We start from the raw sequence: 15,526 nt of genomic DNA on the forward strand, positions 1-15,526 counted from the left end.
AAATTTAAACAAAACAAACACCTGTTATGAGAGAAAAAAGTTCGATTTTGTCGACCAATGTTATCGTCCTTCAAACATTTCAAAAATCTGCTCCAATCCATTTAGCATTTCCCTCTCCCAGTGACACAGCAGTAAGTCTGCAATCTTATAACATTAGAAACCGGGTATTGGTGCCTGTGGTAGGTACAGGACAGACAGCCCATTATGTAGCTTTGTGCTTAACTATAAACAAACTATCAGCAACTAAAACTGTTGTTAATGCTTAACATTCTTAACGAACAAAAAAACACATTAAATCTTAACACGATATTTTTAAGGAAAGTAAAATATTTTTTGAAACATCACATTGCCCTACTTCTTGTCCCACGACTTTTCCTACAAAATTCTAGAAAAACTTTAAATGTGTCGTATTTCAGTGTATTTTTCTTTCTTCTCGAGAAAAGATCCTAAAACAAAGTAGCCTTTGTATATTGTCGTACTGTTTTTTAGTTGCCATACAAAACTTTACGGTAATCAAACGAGCCAACTGTTGGTGATAAGTATTCGAAAATCGTAATCCCTGCAGTAAACTATAGTTAAGATGGTAAAATGGATTATTCTCGAAGGTATTGATCTCTCTATAGGAGGAAAATGTATGCAAAAACTGGAAGACATTACTTAATGATCCATAAAGAAGAAACTGATGGAGCAAAATTATCTACTTTTAACAAACTTACTATAGAATTTCTACTTTATAAAATTTGTTGTAAACGTGTTCACTTTCGAAATATTAGTTCCAGAAGAAAGAAAGCTAACAGCCTTAAGTGAGCTACGAAAAAAAAAATGAAGAAAACATTCAAAAAGAAGATTATGGTCTATTCTTTTTTGATTTTGTACTAAATATATAAGTGAGGACGCATAGTTACATATGTTTATAGTAGTTCATTCGTAGAACACAGAGGATGAAGACTGTAAGAATAGCCCCAAAACAAAGAAAATATTTAAAGCTCGGATTTACAAGAGAAAGTTCTTTATAAGATGCAAAAGAGTAATGAGTTATAAACTGTGCAGAATGATTGGTTTACTCTGTCATTCAGATCTTCAGGATTTGATAAACTTGGAAACAAAAAACAAAGAAAGCTTCATTATATTTCTCAATAAAATGAGCCAATTAATGTTATTGATATTAGAACATCAAAGTATATGGAATGGATCAGGATATCTTTATTAAACCAAAGCATTTTGATGCAGTCCATGGAGTTATCCTCATTTTAAGCGGAAGAGTTTCAAATCAGAAAACCAAAGGATCGTCCCTTATTCTTAAACTCGGTAAATCATTAATAAAGCACATGCAACTATTCGTATGACTCTTCGGGGTTATGACACAAGGAATCAGAAAGATACTGAAAAGTTTTTACACTTCCATGAAATGAAAAGTGAATCAAAATATCTTCTGATGCTCTTTAAATACCTCACCGGAATAAAACACGTGATGTTGAACTTATTTGAGCCACAAGTGGAACGAAGTAGAGAAACAACCACTCCTTAAAACAATACAGGTTGTGATGCATGAATATTTTCGGCTAACTTAATATTTTGTATTTAATTCACTTTAATAACCGCAAGTCAGGAGGAACATCACGTGAGCAATTTTGTAAGCCAGTCAAATTGGCAATCTCAGAAAAATCGAGAAATATTTGAAACAAGAAAGAATTCTCTCAAAAATTGAGTTTGGTCAAGAGAGGGAAACTAATGCCAATTTTCTAACTCCAGATACAAAATAAGCAATTCTGATATTAACTGAAAGTTGAGAAACAGTTTGTATTCCCAGAAAAAAAACACATTTGCAATCAGGAGAAAAATCATTAGAATTTATAGTAAGTTGGGATGTTGTAAAAATGATGGTAGGGAAGTTTCCTATGAAAAAAAGAGAAACAGAATTACTAAAAGATGTTTTGGAAATCCTGGAAAGATAAATGAATAGCTTTACACGTCACTTTATGCATGACATACAGGACTTTTACAGACTACATAATAGCAAAAATGAACTGGTAGAAATCAGTAGATTATTATTGAGTTTGGATGGAAGTGAGTTTCACCACAGCAGAAATTCGCCTCAGTGGTAAGTTAAGACTTTCTTTAAAAGTTTACTTTCATATATATAAGCACATATTATTCTTCACGCTCATATCTATCAAACAAGACACGAAAGCAACTCTAACAAGTATAAATTAAAATACTTTCATTGTCTTACAACAACAGAAGTAGTTTTGTTGATAACCAACCACACTTTAAAAAAACAAACGACAGTCATGAGCAGATGGATGTTTGTTTGTTTTGTTTTAGAACTTCACACAAAGCTACTCGAGGGCTATCTGTACTAGTCGTCCCTAATTTAGCAGTGTAAGACTAGAGGGAAGGCAGCTAGTCATCACCACCCACCGCCAACTCTTGGGCTACTCTTTTACCAACGAATAGTGGAATTGACCGTTACATTATAACGCCCCCACGGCTGAAAGGGCGAGCATGTTTGGTGCGATCGGGATTCGAACCCGCGATCCTCAGATTACGACTCGCACGCCTTAACACGCTTGGTCATGCAGGGCCATCAGATGGATGTCAAAAACACTCTAAAAACAAGACACATTTACTGATAAACAACCGCCATCTTGGGGCATTAACTGACATTTACCAGTTTTCTTATATTATAAAGAAATGCATAACTAACATTCAACCCTCACCTTATATCAACATAGGGCACAACTAGTGGCATTCAACCTCCATCTTATATAAACACGAGGCACATTTACCAACAATGAACCGTCACGTTAGAAGAATACACGACGATTTACCGACAGATACAAACTGTATTTTAATAAAACTAATCAATACCTATTAGGAAATATAATATGACAGAAATAACTTAAATTAATTAATATAAAGAGCCTAATATTGAATTTTTGTCCGAAAAAAACTCATTAAAACCTGCATACTATTCTATTTTATTTTTAAAACTATTATATAAAATTTTGTAGTTCTTCTTTTAATAAAACACACACGTATAGAAATATTCATTACGTACACACATTTCTTAACAATTTAGTCATTTATTACATACAGTGGATTTCTTAGCCTGGAATCAAACACAAATACAAAGTTACTAGAATATTCATAGCTATGTAAAATAATTTTATTATTAAGTATTAAAAATGGCAATTGCAAAGAGAATGCAAACAAAAATATAGGAATGATACAGCCATACATTGGTCATTCCTGCATGGCTTTCAATTTTAAACTTTAATGTTAAACTACAGTTGGAAGTTATATATTCCTTACTGTTTGTATATATACTCCAATGTCGCAACTCTATAGCATAATTGAGCTTATAATACTTCTAAAACGTTTATATCGTTGATCGGGGATGATACTCAAATGTAGCAAAATAAACACGTTTATCGAAGGTGTAATTGTTATAGCTTTAATGTAAGTATACATCAACCATAGGCTAACTAAATATAATCTAACTGGTTTGGTTTGCTTTGAATTTCGCGTAAAGCTACACGAGAGCTATCTCCGTTAGCCGTCCCTAATTTAGCAGTGTAAGACTAGAAGGAAAGTGGCTGGCTAGTCATCACCACCCACAGCCAACTCTTGGGCCACTCTTTTACCAACGAATAGTGGGATTGACCGTCACATTATAACGTCCCCATGGCTGAAAGGGCGAGCATATTTGGTGCGACAAGGATTCGAACCCGCGACTTCCGGATTACGAGTCGAGTGCCTTAACCACCTGGCCATGCTGGGCTGTATAATCTAATATAAAGTTTGGTGATATTGTTTTATTAAAGTAGGTCCAGCATGGCATGGTGTGTTAAGGCATTCGACTCGTAATCTGAGGGTCGCGGGTTCGAGTCCCAATCGTGCCAAACATGCTCGACCTTTTAGCCGTGGGGACGTTATAAAGTATCGATCAATCCCAATATTCGTTGGTAAAAGATTAGCCCAAGAGTTGGCGGTGGGTGGTGATGACTAGCTGCCTTCCCTCTAGTCTTAAGCTGCTAAAATAGGGACGGCGAGCGCAGATAGCCCTCGAGTAGCTTTGAGCGAAATTCAAAACTAAACGTTAAAAACATTTATTAAAGTAAGAGAAGGTACACTTAAATGTGTTTAAGTCTCAGAACTAGAGGCTAAGATAATAATTACAAAAACAAAAAGTTGTTCATCAAAAATTATAAAAGTTAACAAAGTTCTGACATTAACTATAATTTTTATGAAAATATTTTTGATATTATATTACATAATATTTCAACATTTGCATTTTTTAAAATGTGAGTTTAAAGATAGATCGAAAGGTAATATTTCTTAAACTACCACGCGAAAATTGAATGAAAAATTAAAAAAAAATCTTCAACCTTCTGACTGCGTGAACGTACTGTAAACTCTCGAGCAAGACGGAAAATGAGCTAGTGATATGCCTGAGAACGATGTTGACTAATAAAATATATTGAGATTAAAACTAGAATTTTTGCCTTAATATCGTATGCTTATCTCGAAGGAAAGCTCTAGACAAGCAATTTTGGACCGGTTTCCTGGTAAAATGTCGGTAAAAGTGTGAGTGGTGTAGACGAATTTCGCCTGAAAGCGACAACGAAGATAACTGGAAAAGCTGGGCTCTGTCCGTAAAAACCAGACCATTAACTGCCTTGGTATCATAACGGTCAATGAAAAGAGTAGAAGCCAGAATGTACAGAAGAGGGATATTGATTTTTACGTTTAGAGCACTTTCGCCTTCGCAGTTGTGATCTAGATGTTCATTTTTAGCAAAAAAAATGAAACCCGTTTATAGGAGTTTTCTTATAGCATCGCAGTTAGTTTTTGAATTTTACTGCTCATAATATTAACTTTACCATCCTCTCAGACTTGAACGAATCTTCCACAATACTTTCCGAATTACAGGGCTTTTCTTATAAGCGAAATTATAAGAAAACATAAATGAGACCACTGAACCTTCGCTGTGATGCTTTTATTTGTCGCAGTCATAAACTACGTATTATAAAATTTCATTGGCCCAATACTTCTAGGCTCGGCATGGCCAGGTGATTAAGGCACTCGGCTGGTAATCCACATGTTCGAATCCCCGTCGCACCATATATGCTCGCCTTTTCAGCCTTGGGAGCGTTATGATGTGACGGTCAATCCCACTCTTCGTTGGTAAAAGAGTAGCCCAAGAGTTGGCGGTTGGTGGTGATGACTAGTTGCCTTCTCTCTAGTCTTACACTACTAAATTAGGAACGGCTAGCGCAAATAGTTCTCGCGTAGCTTTGCGCGAATTTCAAAACAAACCAAACCACTACTTTTAATCACAGATGATAGAAGTTGGATACGAGATTACTCAGAAGTGCCAAAAATAGTCTAATTTTTCTATATAATTCCACAATGAATAATGTATGTCTATGTAACATGTATATCGAAGACAATATTTTATTTTATTTCTCAGTGGCTTTAACATATATTATTCTTTATGTTACTCTATGCGTAAACTTACTCGTATCTGGAACTGTCAACACAATCAACTGTCCGAAGGCCATAATTGCGTAATGGAAATCATTGTTTGTGTATCTGCTTACTCCTATCTAGAAATGTCAGTAAGGTCAACTGTTTGAAGGTCATAATTGCGTAGTGTGAACTCTTGCTTGTGCACTCGCTATCGTACTCCTTCAGTCTTCCTACGTATCCGTAATTAAATATATTAATTCTACCACTTTCTGTATGATTGCTGTAATAATTCTCACTATTTCTATATAAACATTTCACAAAAATTATTTTCAACCTATAAAATGATCCACATTTCACTACAAAAATAATACATATCTTTGTACATCAAGTGATAAGATGTGAAGGGAGAGAGTTCTAGAATATACTTCACTAATACAGTTTTACTAGACTCGGGCTAGTTATAACTAATACAGTTTTACTAGACTCGGGTTAGTTATAACTAATACAGTTTTACTAGACTCGGGTTAGTTATAACTAATACAGTTTTACTAGACTCGGGTTAGTTATAACTAATACAGTTTTACTAGACTCGGGTTAATTATAACTAATACAGTTTTACTAGACTCGGGTTAGTTATAACTAATACAGTTTTACTAGACTCGGGTTAGTTATAACTAATACAGTTTTACTAGACTCGGGTTAGTTTTAACTAATACAGTTTTACTAGACTCGGGTTAGTTATAACTAATACAGTTTTATTAGACTCGGGTTAGTTATAACTAATACAGTTTTACTAGACTCGGGTTAGTTATAACTAATACAGTTTTACTAGACTCGGGTTAGTTATAACTAATACAGTTTTACTGGACTCGGGTTAGTTGTAACTAATACAGTTTTACTAGACTCGGGTTAGTTGTAACTAATACAGTTTTACTAGACTCGGGTTAGTTGTAACTAATACAGTTTTACTAGACTCGGATTAGTTATAACTAATACAGTTTTACTGGACTCGGGTTAGTTATAACTAATACAGTTTTGCTAGACTCGGGTTAGTTATAACTAATACAGTTTTACTGGACTCGGGTTAGTTATAACTAATACAGTTTTACTGGACTCGGGTTAGTTATAACTAATACAGTTTTACTAGACTCGGGCTAGTTATAACTAATACAGTTTTGCTAGACTCGGGTTAGTTATAACTAATACAGTTTTACTGGACTCGGGTTAGTTATAACTAATACAGTTTTACTAGACTCGGGCTAGTTATAACTAATACAGTTTTGCTAGACTCGGGTTAGTTATAACTAATACAGTTTTACTGGACTCGGGTTAATTATAACTAATACAGTTTTACTGGACTCGGGTTAGTTATAACTAATACAGTTTTACTAGACTCGGGCTAGTTATAACTAATACAGTTTTGCTAGACTCGGGTTAGTTATAACTAATACAGTTTTACTAGACTCGGGCTAGTTATAACTAATACAGTTTTACTGGACTCGGGTTAGTTATAACTAATACAGTTTTACTAGACTCGGGCTAGTTATAACTAATACAGTTTTGCTAGACTCGGGTTAGTTATAACTAATACAGTTTTACTGGACTCGGGTTAATTATAACTAATACAGTTTTACTGGACTCGGGTTAGTTATAACTAATACAGTTTTACTAGACTCGGGCTAGTTATAACTAATACAGTTTTGCTAGACTCGGGTTAGTTATAACTAATACAGTTTTACTAGACTCGGGCTAGTTATAACTAATACAGTTTTGCTAGACTCGGGTTAGTTATAACTAATACAGTTTTACTGGACTCGGGTTAGTTATAACTAATACAGTTTTACTAGACTCGGGCTAGTTATAACTAATACAGTTTTGCTAGACTCGGGTTAGTTATAACTAATACAGTTTTACTGGACTCGGGTTGGTTATAACTAATACAGTTTTACTAGACTCGGGCTAGTTATAACTAATACAGTTTTGCTAGACTCGGGTTAGTTATAACTAATACAGTTTTACTGGACTCGGGTTAATTATAACTAATACAGTTTTACTGGACTCGGGTTAGTTATAACTAATACAGTTTTACTAGACTCGGGCTAGTTATAACTAATACAGTTTTGCTAGACTCGGGTTAGTTATAACTAATACAGTTTTACTAGACTCGGGCTAGTTATAACTAATACAGTTTTGCTAGACTCGGGTTAGTTATAACTAATACAGTTTTACTGGACTCGGGTTAATTATAACTAATACAGTTTTACTAGACTCGGGTTAGTTTTAACTAATACAGTTTTACTAGACTCGGGTTAGTTATAACTAATACAGTTTTACTAGACTCGGGTTAGTTATAACTAATACAGTTTTACTAGACTCGGGTTAGTTATAACTAATACAGTTTTACTAGACTCGGGTTAGTTATAACTAATACAGTTTTACCAGACTCGGGTTAGTTATAACTAATACAGTTTTACTGGACTCGGGTTAGTTATAACTAATACAGTTTTACTGGACTCGGGTTAATTATAACTAATACAGTTTTACTGGACTCGGGTTAGTTATAACTAATACAGTTTTACTGGACTCGGGTTAATTATAACTAATACAGTTTTACTGGACTCGGGTTAGTTATAACTAATACAGTTTTACTAGACTCGGGCTAGTTATAACTAATACAGTTTTGCTAGACTCGGGTTAGTTATAACTAATACAGTTTTACTAGACTCGGGCTAGTTATAACTAATACAGTTTTGCTAGACTCGGGTTAGTTATAACTAATACAGTTTTACTGGACTCGGGTTAGTTATAACTAATACAGTTTTACTAGACTCGGGCTAGTTATAACTAATACAGTTTTGCTAGACTCGGGTTAGTTATAACTAATACAGTTTTACTGGACTCGGGTTAGTTATAACTAATACAGTTTTACTAGACTCGGGCTAGTTATAACTAATACAGTTTTGCTAGACTCGGGTTAGTTATAACTAATACAGTTTTACTGGACTCGGGTTAATTATAACTAATACAGTTTTACTGGACTCGGGTTAGTTATAACTAATACAGTTTTACTAGACTCGGGCTAGTTATAACTAATACAGTTTTGCTAGACTCGGGTTAGTTATAACTAATACAGTTTTACTAGACTCGGGCTAGTTATAACTAATACAGTTTTGCTAGACTCGGGTTAGTTATAACTAATACAGTTTTACTGGACTCGGGTTAATTATAACTAATACAGTTTTACTAGACTCGGGTTAGTTTTAACTAATACAGTTTTACTAGACTCGGGTTAGTTATAACTAATACAGTTTTACTAGACTCGGGTTAGTTATAACTAATACAGTTTTACTAGACTCGGGTTAGTTATAACTAATACAGTTTTACTAGACTCGGGTTAGTTATAACTAATACAGTTTTACCAGACTCGGGTTAGTTATAACTAATACAGTTTTACTGGACTCGGGTTAGTTGTAACTAATACAGTTTTACTGGACTCGGGTTAGTTATAACTAATACAGTTTTACTAGACTCGGGTTAGTTATAACTAATACAGTTTTACCAGACTCGGGTTAGTTATAACTAATACAGTTTTACTGGACTCGGGTCAGTTATAATTTTATGTTCTCTTTATACCACATGAGCTACATCAGAATTTCCATAGATTCACACGTTTTGGTTCTCACCACTTAACTACTTTAATGTTTTTGTAAGCATTTCTGTCTAGTTGAGCCAAGAAGAAATTACATTAAGACTGTAACGTTTTCTGACTCCACAACGAAACGTTGCTTTTTCCACTGCGAAACAAGCCCAACTGTGAACAATGTTCACATTTGAAAAAAAAAAAAAAAGAAGAAAATTATAAGGTCGTAACAATTCGATACACATTTCTATAACTGTCATACTTGTATCTTGTTATTCACAGGAATTTTCAGCTGAAAAAAGCAGAATCTGAATTTTAAAGTCGTTTAGTTAAAATGATTAGACGATTTCTCTATTTTTATTAAATACTTAAACTAAACCATTTTACTTTTTGGCTATTTTCTTTTCACTCTTCTAAAACGATATCTGTTTTAATATCATGACTGCACTTCTAACAATGCACATTCAGTTAATCTGTATTATATAATTACACGTCCCTCTAATCTATTCTTACATCAGTGTACAATAATTCGCACAGTTAGTTAATATGTTCCTACTTTAATGCACGTCTTGCTAATATTTTCTTGTAAAAATAACATAACGTAAAATAGTTATGACCATATAATTCCAACGGGTCATATAATTCTTTATCTTTAATAAATAATAGATTCCTCTCGTAAAACGCCACCTGTAAAGTACTGACCTCCACTACTCTTTCTTGTGACCTCTCATCCTATTATCTTCGAAATATTGCAGAAAACAATTGGAGGCCTTTATCCTATCAATCTTTTGAGTAATTTTTAAGCTTCAATAAGATCCCTTCTTACCCTTCTTTTCTCAAGATAAAATACGCTGAGAGATCTTAACTTGTCTTTGTAAGATAACCTTTCTATTCCTGGAATTCTCCTAATGGTCCTCCTGTGGACCTTTTCCATTATAGCAATACCTTTTTAATGAATGAGACCAGTAATCCAAGAGAAGTCTAAGTAGTGATTTGAAGAACTCATCAACCAATAAACCAAGATCCTTTTAGAACTTCAGTCATGTTTTAGCGTTGATTCCAATATCCACGACAGTGGTAAGTGTACAGACTACTTACAAAGCTAAAATCCGAGATTTATTTCCCTAAATGAACAGAAGACAGCTTAATGTGACTTTGGCCTAAAATACAAACAAACTCATCTGTATTAAATGTGTGATTCAAATTAGGATTACCTAAATACACTACCTTCAACTTATTACAATTACACTTCATTTGCCAAATATTTCTATCTCACCAATTTATCCAAATCGTTTTGTGGTACTCAAACATTCCTAGTACAACTATAAGTTTGCCAGAGTAAATTTCATCAGTAAACTTTCCTATTTATGCGATATTAGTACCATTAATATAGGAAATAAAGAGCAAATAAGCAAACACAGACCTCGAGAGATACTTGAGTGGAAACACAGGTCCATTTTAGCAGAACTTCAACAGCAACAATCATTTGTTTTTTTCATCTAACTTCTCATTTAATCAGTCTATTCCCGATTCGTACGGGTGTAATTTTTCTTAGCGAATATTTGCGCGGTATCTTATCAAAGGATTTTAGATATACGAGTATAGAAAGTACTTGTCTAGATTAACAAGTGATGTTCTCAAAAATATGATGCCAGTAAGACAAGACTTTCCTTTGGTGATGACATGTTAGCTATTGGAAATATTTCATTAAATGGTTTTTAGGATATTTTCCATTACAGAACATTAATTGTCCTTATAATTTCAAGATCAACTCTCATGATTACGTTTAGAAATATAGGCAATAATAAGCAACTTTCTGACTCTAAGGAAACCTTGTCTCACTCCAATGCTTCATCTAGTTTTAATATGCCATTCTTTCTACTTACCACCAAGGAATTAATATCTACATTTATCAAATCTTTCCAATACTTCCCATAAAATACTTGATATCAGGAACATTACTAATATTTTCTCGTTGAAAAATAGAAGAGTAGAAAACATTTTAAAGCTCAGTAGTTTCATAGTATTCAACAATGATTTTGCCATCGACACGTTTTAAGGTCACGATATTCATTCTAGCACTTTACGTACTTTCAACGTACTTGAAAAAAATCCTTGCTGTTAACTTAACCACTAGTTTTTGTTGTTGTTGTTGGTGGTGGTGGTGGTATTTTGAATTAAGCACAAAGCTACACAATGGGCTACCTGTGCTCTACCCACCACGGGTATCGAAACCCAGTTTTGACCGCAGATATACCGCTGAGCCATTCGAGGGCACTCGTTTTTGATAAACCCTTTTGAATTTCCTAATTTCTCTCTTATCCAGGTCCCCAGCCTTCCTACAGTCCTTTAAATCCCCCAACCTATCAGTTAATTTAAACTTATGTCTTTATCGAGGTTTTCTCTTCTTTTGCCTTTGATAATCAATTAAGATGGATTTTCACTGTCATCCTTTTCCTGTTTTCATGAACATCATTATATTAAAAGAAATTTATTTTAAAAAAGCTTCCAATATATTCCACATCACTTTTTAATTCATTGTTAAAATTCACTAAAAGCAAACATTGTCTGATAGCCTGAAAACAAACTTTCTAAAAAATTAGGATGAAAATTCTTTTCATTTCAGTGTGTAGCGAAATATCGAATCAAAATGTTTCTCTTTTTCAATTATAGCAATCGCATCTTAATTAGTGGTTAACAATAAATATAAATTAATACTACTAACCCTAATTGTCTTCCTAATCATTTGGAGTAGTTAACCAATTTGAATCATTCCAAGAAACCTATTTTCCTCACTAGTTGACTCCTTAAGATCTTAATCAACGAAAATAACTGAACCCTTTCATTATAACTCAAATACATTCAGCTTCTTGACTAGTATTTTTGTATGTAGGTAATTATTTGCTATAAAGTCCCCTGGCGGGTAAGTTCGGGATTCGATTCCTCGTGCTCCCCAGTGCACAGCTGTATGTCTACGGACTCACACCGCTAGAAGCCAGTTTTCAATGGCTGTGATTAGCAGAGCACAGAGAGACCACTGTGTAGCTTTGAGTTTAATTACAAACAAACAAACGATTCTCCGCGATGGACAGAACGCAGATAGCCCATTGTGAGGCTTATTGGCTTTCAATACCTCGCTAACATTCGGCGTTTAAACCTTAATACTTAACATATTATATATGTATATATAGCTAGCATTTCAGACAATCTCTTGTCTTTCATTGCCAGGTCCAACTTACTCGTTCTGATATCATACGAAAAACCTTTTACGCACTGACTTGTGGGAGAAAAAGAGAGATAAATGTGAAATTCAAGAACATAAGTAAGTATATTTCTATTTCTTCTTAGAAACAAATTCAAATAAGAGAGAATACTCAATAGGCGTGGCATTTTAAAACATTTGAGACAAGATTAGAGTAAATTAATATCTGAGATTTTTTTCCCCTTTTTCTTCACTATATTTTTGCGCACCAACAAAATCAAAAGTGTATTACTCATGAGAATATATACAAGCCTAGGTTGAAATCGAAATTCTTTTAGACAGAATTAGAATAAATTAATCTATGATACCTTGGATGTGGTCAAATACGCCAATCGAAAGGGTTTGACCTCTCTAGTCCGAAACTGCAACTAAATCTCAAATCGGTCAATAAATGACGAAAGTCCGAACTAAAACTTTATGCATGAAAACAACACAAAACTCAAAGCTATTCTCTGAGCTGCTATGCCACAATCCAAAATATGAAAAATAGGGTTAGTTTCAAGCAACTGTTTAAAATAGCTCTTTTTTCTGACCATTGAATTGTTCTCCTATTATGAATTGAATACAAGTAGTACCAAATAAGAAGTGATTAACATGTCTTTTTAGTTATTCGAACTCAACATTTTGTGACGTATCATCGCCTTCATAAAATAAGTTAGTCCTTATTCTCCTTTCTAATATAATGACGTCACAAGAAACGTTTATTTATAAAAAAATCATTATATTATAGATATTTCTGTAGCTTATAATAACCTATTATTTTAAGGTAGTCAAAATGAAAGTTTCTTTAAAACTAGATACAGTTTCCCAAATACTTCATAAATAACTTTTAATAATTGATATCACAGATATTTATGTATTACAATTCAATTAAATGGAAGTACACATTTTCAAAATGTGAGCTGTACTTGAGAATATATCCAACGCCATTTTTATTGTTTTACATCAAAATGTGAGTATTTACAAGTTACGTTTGCTTATCTATCCAGACCCGGCATGGCCAGGTGGGTTAAGGTGTTCGATTCGTACTCTGAGGGTCGCGGGTTCGAATCCCTGTCGCACCAAATATACTCACCCTTTCAGTCGTGGTGGCGTTATAATGTGACGGTCAATCCCACTATTCTTTGGTAAAAGAGTAGCCAAAGAGTTGGCGGTGGGTGGTGATGATTAGCTGCCTTTCCTCTTGTCTTACACTGCTAAAATAGGGACGGCTAGTGCAGATCGCCCTTGAATATCTTTGCGCGAAATTCAAAAACAAACAAACTTATCTATCATGGATTATACGAAGCCTCATTGTAATTATTGCATGTATCAGATTTTACTTGTTTTGTTTTCAGTATACTTTTATATTTATGTACAACACGACCCTGATCACTAACCTCACACACTTCAATGTAATTTTTAACGTAGGTCACAACTAACAAGATAATGCTCTTAATTCGTAAACAAGGAGAATTATTGTTGTTGTTGTTTTTTGGAATTTCGCACAAAGCTACTCGAGGGCTATCTGTGCTAGCCGTCCCTAATTTAGCAGTGTAAGACTAGAGGGAAGGCAGCTAGTCATCACCACCCACCGCCAACTCTTGGGCTACTCTTTTACCAATGAATAGTGGGATTGACCGTCACATTATAACGCCCCCACGGCTGGGAGGGCGGAGCATGTTTGGCGCGACTCGGGCGCGAACCCGCGACACTAAGATTACGAAGCGCACGCCTTAACGCGCTAGGCCATGCCAGGCCCAGGAGAATTATACAACATTGATTTGATTTTGTTTATTTATTCTTGCTTGCTTCATTTATTTTATAAATCTAGCAGTTCGTTTATGTATATTCCAATCTAATGGAATACAGACACAATCTTAGGAATATATTAAAAACGTAATGTATTTTTACGATAACTCGGTTTGATTGATTGCGTTACTAAATTTAAAATTTTAATATATATTTATTTATTCACTTTTTCATGAGTATTGAGGATAATGTAACATCTAAGTAACGAGAGTTTGGAGAGAGAGAGAACATATGGAAAAACAAAATATTAGAAATTAAAACACTTCTGGTCAAAACTTTAATTCTTTTACGCCATAATTATTACGCATTTATTCGTATTTCGTCGATATTTTAATATACCCTGCTGGTGCAGCGGTAAGTCTACGAACTTACAACGCTAAAATCAAGGGTTTGATTCCCCTCGGCGGGCTCAGCAGATAGTCCGATGTGGCTTTACTCTAACAAAAACACACACTCGACATATTAATACGTCATGAAATACTGTACGAAGATGTTATTTTGTTAATAACTAGTTCAAGTAGGCCCGGCATGGCCAGGTGGGTTAAGGCATTCGACTCGTAATCTGAGGGTAGCGGGTTCTAGTCCCGGTCGCACCAAACATGCTTGCCCTCTCAGCCGTGGGTGCGTTATAATGTTACGCTCAATCCCACTATTCGTTGGTAAAAGAGTAGCCCAAGAATTGGCGGTGTGGGTCTTACCTTGTCTTACCCTGCTAAATTAGGGACGGCTAGCGCAGATAGCCCTCGAATAGCTTTGCGCGAAATTCAAAAAAGAAAACAAACAAAAGTAGTTCGAAAAATTAAAACCATGGATTTTCGCATATTGATAAACGGTGTAATAATTCCTGCGTTTTATGTTTTGTTGAATATTTGATGCAATTTTCTTTTTCATAAATTGTAACGTAAAATTAAAGATGTTTAAATATAATACAATTTATATCGAATTCTCTTATTATTTAAATGGTTACATATACTTATAATATTGTTATTTGCATAAGAAAATAATGGGGCATATTTGACTCTGAACCATTGACCATTGAAAATTATTATTTTTGAGAAATTCAACACTCTTCTCATTGTAAAAAGCGAGGGAGAAAAGAAATTCATGTAAGATCACTTCAGTTGTTGTCATGCCACCACATTCACGTTCATGTGATGTACTGTGAGTTCTCTACCTTCTCTTTGTCAGTACTTTTCGTTTATTTTGAAGTATTGTCAGTATTTTTTCGTTGGTTTGAATCTATGCAGTTTTCTCTTAACATGTGGTCCAGAAAACTGAGAATTTCGTTTCGTTCTATCTACTTTTGTGTCATTGCTGTTTTCTAGATGCAACATAATGCCTGTTCTGCCAGTAGGTGA

This window comes from Tachypleus tridentatus, chromosome 12, assembly GCF_004210375.1.
Source record: "Tachypleus tridentatus isolate NWPU-2018 chromosome 12, ASM421037v1, whole genome shotgun sequence".
Classification (NCBI taxonomy): Eukaryota; Metazoa; Arthropoda; class Merostomata; order Xiphosura; family Limulidae; genus Tachypleus; species Tachypleus tridentatus.